Source organism: Equus przewalskii, chromosome 16 (genome assembly GCF_037783145.1).
Source record: "Equus przewalskii isolate Varuska chromosome 16, EquPr2, whole genome shotgun sequence".
In the NCBI taxonomy this organism is placed as follows: domain Eukaryota; kingdom Metazoa; phylum Chordata; class Mammalia; order Perissodactyla; family Equidae; genus Equus; species Equus przewalskii.
In genome coordinates this window covers 11,814,536-11,821,157 of record NC_091846.1, presented here as the reverse complement: position 1 = coordinate 11,821,157, position 6,622 = coordinate 11,814,536, and positions in this window count along the sequence as shown.

The window sequence follows — 6,622 nt, the reverse complement described above, 5'->3', positions numbered from 1 at the left end:
GGGAGGGTATCACTTCTGAGGCACTGCACAGGCATAGCCTCCCTCTGGCTGCCCCGGGCCTCTTCAGCTCTCTAGCCCAGGCCAGGCACCAGCGCCAGGACCCCAGGAGAACACCAAGCAAGCCCCTCACTATTTGTGTGCTGTGGGGAGAGAGAGGAGGAGGGAGGGATGGACGCCTCACAGCTTTTTTTCCAAGAAATCTTCTCTTCCTCTCCACACGTTCAGCTATCTTATATTTTCCCTTATATGTAAGATCCCTTATATCTTTTCTAACTAATTCTCAAACCACACTTTCCCATTCACAATAATACCGTATTCGGGTGGTCTGTCTTTCATTTTGTCTTCTACTGTTTCTGGCTCCACATCCTTGAGCTCTAAACAGCTCTGGCGCTTATTCACTGATCTCTAAACACATCAATCTAGGAAGGAAGCTCCAAATATGAAAGGACCCTTCTGCCAAGAAAATAAACCTCTTCAAATGCAAACCATTTTCTTTTAAATTTGTTGCTCTATGCGTTTGAATTCTGCAGTCTTAGGGTTTTTTGCAGCAGGAAAAACTGTATACTGGAGTAGGGGAAAGAGGGAATAGAAAACTTTACAGGCAAAGATGGATGCATTACTTCTGTTTCACTTGTCTTTTAGATTACTGTAATTGCAAGCGCTATTTCTCCTTCATACGATCTGCAATCATATTAATCAAAGTGTCAATGCCACGTGAACCCAGGGTAGCAGTGAAGTACAAAAAAGAAAGGCAAAGGGAAGAAAGCTGACACTGGCATGGGATAGGAGCCAAGGGTCAGGGGTCAGAAAGGTCAACATTTCCAAAGGCTGTAGAGGAGCTCACAGGAAAAATGCAGTTAGGGATCAGGGGCCAGGTAAGGAGGGAGGAACCAGATACTAAGAGGCAAGCACACCTGTCGCTAAGTCACTCACTCCAGCAGACTGAATTTTCCAGAGCCATACCAGTATACATCCCTCTCCCAGTGCTCGTCTGACAATGCCGCTGACGCTCCTCCATCAAGAGGTGGGGTCTGTGTTCTGGCCAAATGACAATCAAGTGTGAAGGTAAAATAAATATATTTTTAGACATTCAAGTACTCACAAAGTTTACTTCCCATAACCCTTTCTTAAGAATTTACTTGAAGATGAGTTCCAGCAAAGTAAGGAAATAATCTAAGAGGAAAACACGAGATCTAGGACACAGATTCTACCCAAGAGAAGGAAAGTCTCAGATTGAGGGCTGCACAGAAAGTTCTGAGAGAGAGGGTTAGGGGAAAGCATGTGGGTGGGGGTGCAATTCAAGAGCTGTATTATCCTGAGAGTCTGGGCATTTTATTGCAGGCCTTTCCATAATATTTGATTTTTCCAACCATGTCTATGTTTTACTTTATAAAAATTAAAAATTATCAATATAAAATAGTATTGGTATAATTAATGGTCCAGATGCAGCCACTGAGTCGACTGAGAGTTTGTGTCTGGGGGCCATGCTAATGGTACTTGCTACAGGTTAGGGTTAGACGAATTTGATTGACATTGCAATGACCTACATCGGCTATTCAAATACAAATAACTCTGGTGATGCCCGTGCTGCAGTGAGGCCACCCTTTGACTAGAAAGGTCATAGATGGCAGGCAAGTAGAAAGGTGTGAACAAGGCATCAGAGTGTGAGGTACAGTGTGTTGGGGTGACAGGTACTACTCAGTTTGGCTGGAGTAAAGTTACCATTAGGAAAGGGCAGGGAGAATTTTGGGAAGGTAGGATGAGGCCCCGTCCTGGCAGGCTATGAAGGGTTCACTGACTGGATGCTTTATTGTGTAGGACTCCATCAGTTACTTGGTGAAGACAGTGCTTGTGGATTCTCACTCTGGTATTTATCTGTTCAACACATCAGAGCAGGGAGGGGCTACGGAGGCCCAAGGAAGATTGCTCCAGTCAGGGTCCTTTCATCCTGAAGAAACTGAAATCCCTTCAAAGAACTTTGAGTTCCAGGAAATGGAGAGGGGGTTACTGGAAGTCCACAGAGTTCAAACAGGGCTGATTCTGTGTGGAGACCAGCCTCTGAGGGCTTCGCTTCCTCTTGCACTGGGCCCAGAGTGGCCCATGCGTTTGGTATTTATCATCCACAGCGCACTGGAAACTATTGTCTTTTAATTCAGATTCCTAGAGGTGAATTCAAGGGCTTGGCTCATCTGAGACAGGTCACATGGTGCACCGCACAGGTTGCTTGGTGCACAGGTCGCTGTGACTAGGCTACCCCCTCCCACTCAGGTAGAGTCAGAGGGAAGACAGGATCATGTGACTCAGTAGGGGCTGTAGGCCAGGGCAGAGTCCTTAAAAAGGCGGGGGGGCAGGTACCCCAAAATACATATATCTAATGAAGGAAAAAGGCTCGTTTAATTTATCCTTAAAAAAAAAAGAGGCCTCTCCTCCCTCTCCTCTTCCTCATCCAAACTCTCCAAATCAGTCTCCACTGTCACCATTTCCCCTCTTCCCACCCGCTCAACCCAGCCTGGTTTCGGCCTCCCTTTCCCCGGCTCAACGGTGCCCTGGCACTGCTCTATGAAACGGCACTCGTGATGTTCCAAGTTACCAAATCTGAAAACAGTAACCCCAGTGTCTCTAATTCTGCCTTGTGTCGGTTAATACAGGGAACTCAGTTCCTTCACCACTGTGCCCAGACAAATCCACTCTCACCAAGTAACTAAATTTTAAGGAGGCAGTAATAAGATGACACAGTAAACATAATTTCCTCTGATAAATTTCTCCTTCACACAGTTCCCCTTTCTCAATTTGTTCCTCTCCACACTCACTGACTCCACCTTCAGAGCTTGGGGCCAGCTGACTCCCAGAGTCTGGAGAGTCTCAGTGTTCTCCAAACTTGAATGGCTGTCTCACCAGAGGGACTTCTCATCCCACACCCTTACCACAGGAGAAGATGTCACACCTTGGTTTCTTCCAACACCTTCTGCCAGGTACCTGTCACTGCCCTCTGTCCAATCACTGCAGGCTTCTGAGGGAAAGCGGCTCTAGTTCTGTAAGCAAGGTGAATGTGGGTCCCTGTGTCAGCTCAGGCTCCCCGCACTGGGATCTGGGGGCAGGCTCATGCCCATAAAGGTCAGCTGTGAATTCAGCACAGCTCATAATCCTTGGAGAATTCAGAGTCCAATCTCATATTCAGAAAATATTTATTCTCATTGTTTAGCCTTGTTCTTCAGTAATAATAAACATCTCTCATTTAATGGCAACTCCAACTCTCCAGTGTTTGGGCCAGGTTCATTTTCAATACATCAGCAAATTCTGTTGGCTCTACTTTCAATATTTATGGAGATTTCACTACATCCATTACTATCTAGTAATCCACCAGTACTACCCAGTAATCCCAGTCCATCATAGCCATTCCAGTCATATATCACCCAGATTAATGCAACTAGTCTTAACTAGTCTCCCTGCCTTAACTAGTCTTCCTGTCTTGGCTCTCCTCCCTCAATCCGTTCTCAGGATGTTAGCCAGAGGATCCTTTTAAAATAGAAGTCAGAGTATATGACTCCTCTGTTCAAAATCTCAAATGGCTTCCCATCTCACTCAAGAGTAAAAGGCATAGCACTTGAACAGCTTACCAGGCCCTGCATCTCTGCTCCCTAAGATTCTGACTTCACTCAGCACATAGCTCTCCTTCCCTTATTCTAGCCACACTGGCCATCCTAGAAAACAATAACAATAGCTAATATTTTTTGAGCACTTACTAAGTGTCAGGTACTTCTTTACATTCATTTAATCCATTGAAACTGAAACCTTGAAAGGTCATACAACTTGCTGAAGGTTATACACCCGATATGCAGCAAAACTGGAAACAAAACCCAAGCAGGGTCTGGCTGTAGAGCCCACATTCTCAACCATATAGTAGAGATATTGCCTTTGATACATGGTATATTTTCATTATAGTTATTTTCTAGATATTCCTTTTTTTCCCTTGACCTGAGAATATTAAAAGAAAAACTCTCCAGGTAATTAAATATTTCTTTGGTTTAACTTTTAATTTTGGAATTTGAGATTCTTTGTGGCATAATGGCCAATTTCTGACTCAAGGTTACTTGAAAAGGTATATTCTATTTCAAGGACACAGGATTTAACATGTATCTATTAGGTCTATCTTATTTGATCCCTGATATACTTTGATCTATAACTATTTGCAGACTAGTTTTCATCTCCTCAATCTCAACACTTCTTTGAGCTCTGAGTTCAAGTTCTCTCATTTCTTTTAGAGTATAGGGAATGTCTGGTATCTTCTTTCCTAGCATATTCTCTTGATATACATTCTTTACCACTTTTCCCTTATTCTGTTCCTTTGGGGTAGGGGCACAATGACGGTAGAAAGGGTACAGTTGGGTTGTGGTGACTATTCAGTTGCTCTGCCGGTTCCTTTCTGCCCATTACTCATCTTCTCAAGATGGCAATTTTATCCAGGCCCTCTATTTACAATATCCAGAACATTATAAGGGAAACTGGCTATCTGAAGCAGCCGGCAGTTTCAATTTGGGTTTCAGAATACACTCTCACCAACAGGCGGCGGGGAGGGAACATACCCACACTCAGTTTTTGCATCACCTCCTACAGAGCAAGAGGTCAGTATGGCTCACAGTGAAGTCTTGGTCACAGATTCTCTGGAGATCCATCTGGTGTTTCTCTTAGCTGAATTCAGTGACCAATCGCAGGTGTGTTGTGCAGCTGTGTTTCCCCTTTGCTACTTCTCACTTCCAGATCATTTCTCTCTCCATCTGGAGGCTGGAATGGAGAAACTGGAGTGATTCCATGAAATTTCTCATCAATCCCATGTCTTTTGTCATTTAGGATGTGAACTGTGTTCCTGCAGGGATGTCCAAAACTTGTCACGGGCCCAGCCAAGTCCCTTGATTGTCTCATCACTCCCACCCAGGTCTAGGGAGGTGACACTCTCTTTTAGAGAATTCTTTCTTGAGGCCTTCTTTTACAATGCTCTTGGAATTCACCTTGCTTTAGTGCAAAAATATTTGGCAGCTATTCTTCATAATTTGTGGTATAGACTTATGGCTGTTTCTCTGTTCAACTGAATATGAAGTTTTCTATTTATTTCAATCTGTTTGTTTACAGTGCATGAAGGAAAAAGTTTTCTGATTTTAAAAGGTGGGATAAATAAGATTCCATGAAGGTTTATATCCTAGGTATTCAGAAGGACAATGGAATCTTTACAGTATTATCAAGTTAGACCATTTAGAAAGATAAGCTAAAATTTAAGCCAAGGGTCATAGCTGAAGGTAAGGCAAGAGGGCACAGGATTTAGTCTCAGATTCAGGTTTGAGTAGGATTACAGACTGAGACATAATACAGAGGAATCTAAGCAGGATCAGGTATGGAGAAATCGAACCCCTTGAGCACTGCTGGGGGGAATGTAAAATGGCACAGCCACTGTGGAACATATGGAGTTTCCTCAATATTTCAAAAACAGAATTAAAAAAACAGAATAGAATTACCAGCAATTCTACTTCTAGGTATGTACCCCAAAGAATTGAAAACAGGGTCATGAAGAGACATTTGCAACACACACGTCCACAGGAGCATTATTCACAATAACTAAGATGTGGAAGCAACCCAAGTGTCCATCGAGAGATGAATGGATAAGCAAAATGTGATATATATATATATACAATTGAGTGTTATTCAGCCTTGAAAAAGAAGGAAATTCTGACATATGCTACAACCTGTATGAACCTTGACATTAGGCTAAGGGAAAAAAGCTAGTCACAAAAAGACAAATACTGTATGAGTGCACTTACATGAGGTACTTAGTCAAATCGTAGAGATAAAGTAGAATGGTGGTTGCCAGGGCTAGGAGGAGGGGGAAATGGGGAATTATTGTCTAATGGGTATAGAGTTTCAGTTTTGCAAGAAAAGAGTATGGAGATGGATGGTGGTAATGGTTGCACACATTATGAATATATTTAATACCACTGAACCATGCACTTAAAAATGGTTAAGATGATAAATTTTGTGTGTATTTTACAACAGAAAAAAAAAAAAAGGAAAAAACCCCGACAGGATCAGTGGGCAAGATGCACAATAATTTGGGCAATGGGCAGTGCTCAGGGATTTGAGAAACCACCAAAGGTGGGTGCTAGAAGAGAGTGGCAACGTAGTTTGGATATTCCCTATCTCTGCCCCAAAGCAGTAAATATAATATATACACCCTAACACGTACACACACATCTACACACACATAACTCTCAGTTCCTCATGTCTGTATCTTGATTTTTCAGTTAAACATATTTTCTTTAAGGACAAACTATTACCCTCTTGTGCAAAAGTGAGTAGTGATCCCAGTAACTGAATTCTTGACAACTAAGGGTTTTATCACCTACAGATTCTTTTTTAACACACACTATATTTTATTTGATTGACTATACCTGGAGTTTTTTTAAAAGCTATTTACTCCCATTTTACAGATGAGGAAACTTCGGCACAGACATATAAATGAATTGCCTAAGATCACACAACTATTACATCTGTACAGTCAGTAAAATGAAGGTTCTTTTAACTATTTGTCTACACTTTCCTTTACACCTGGAGTTAACACAAGGAACGAGCAGGT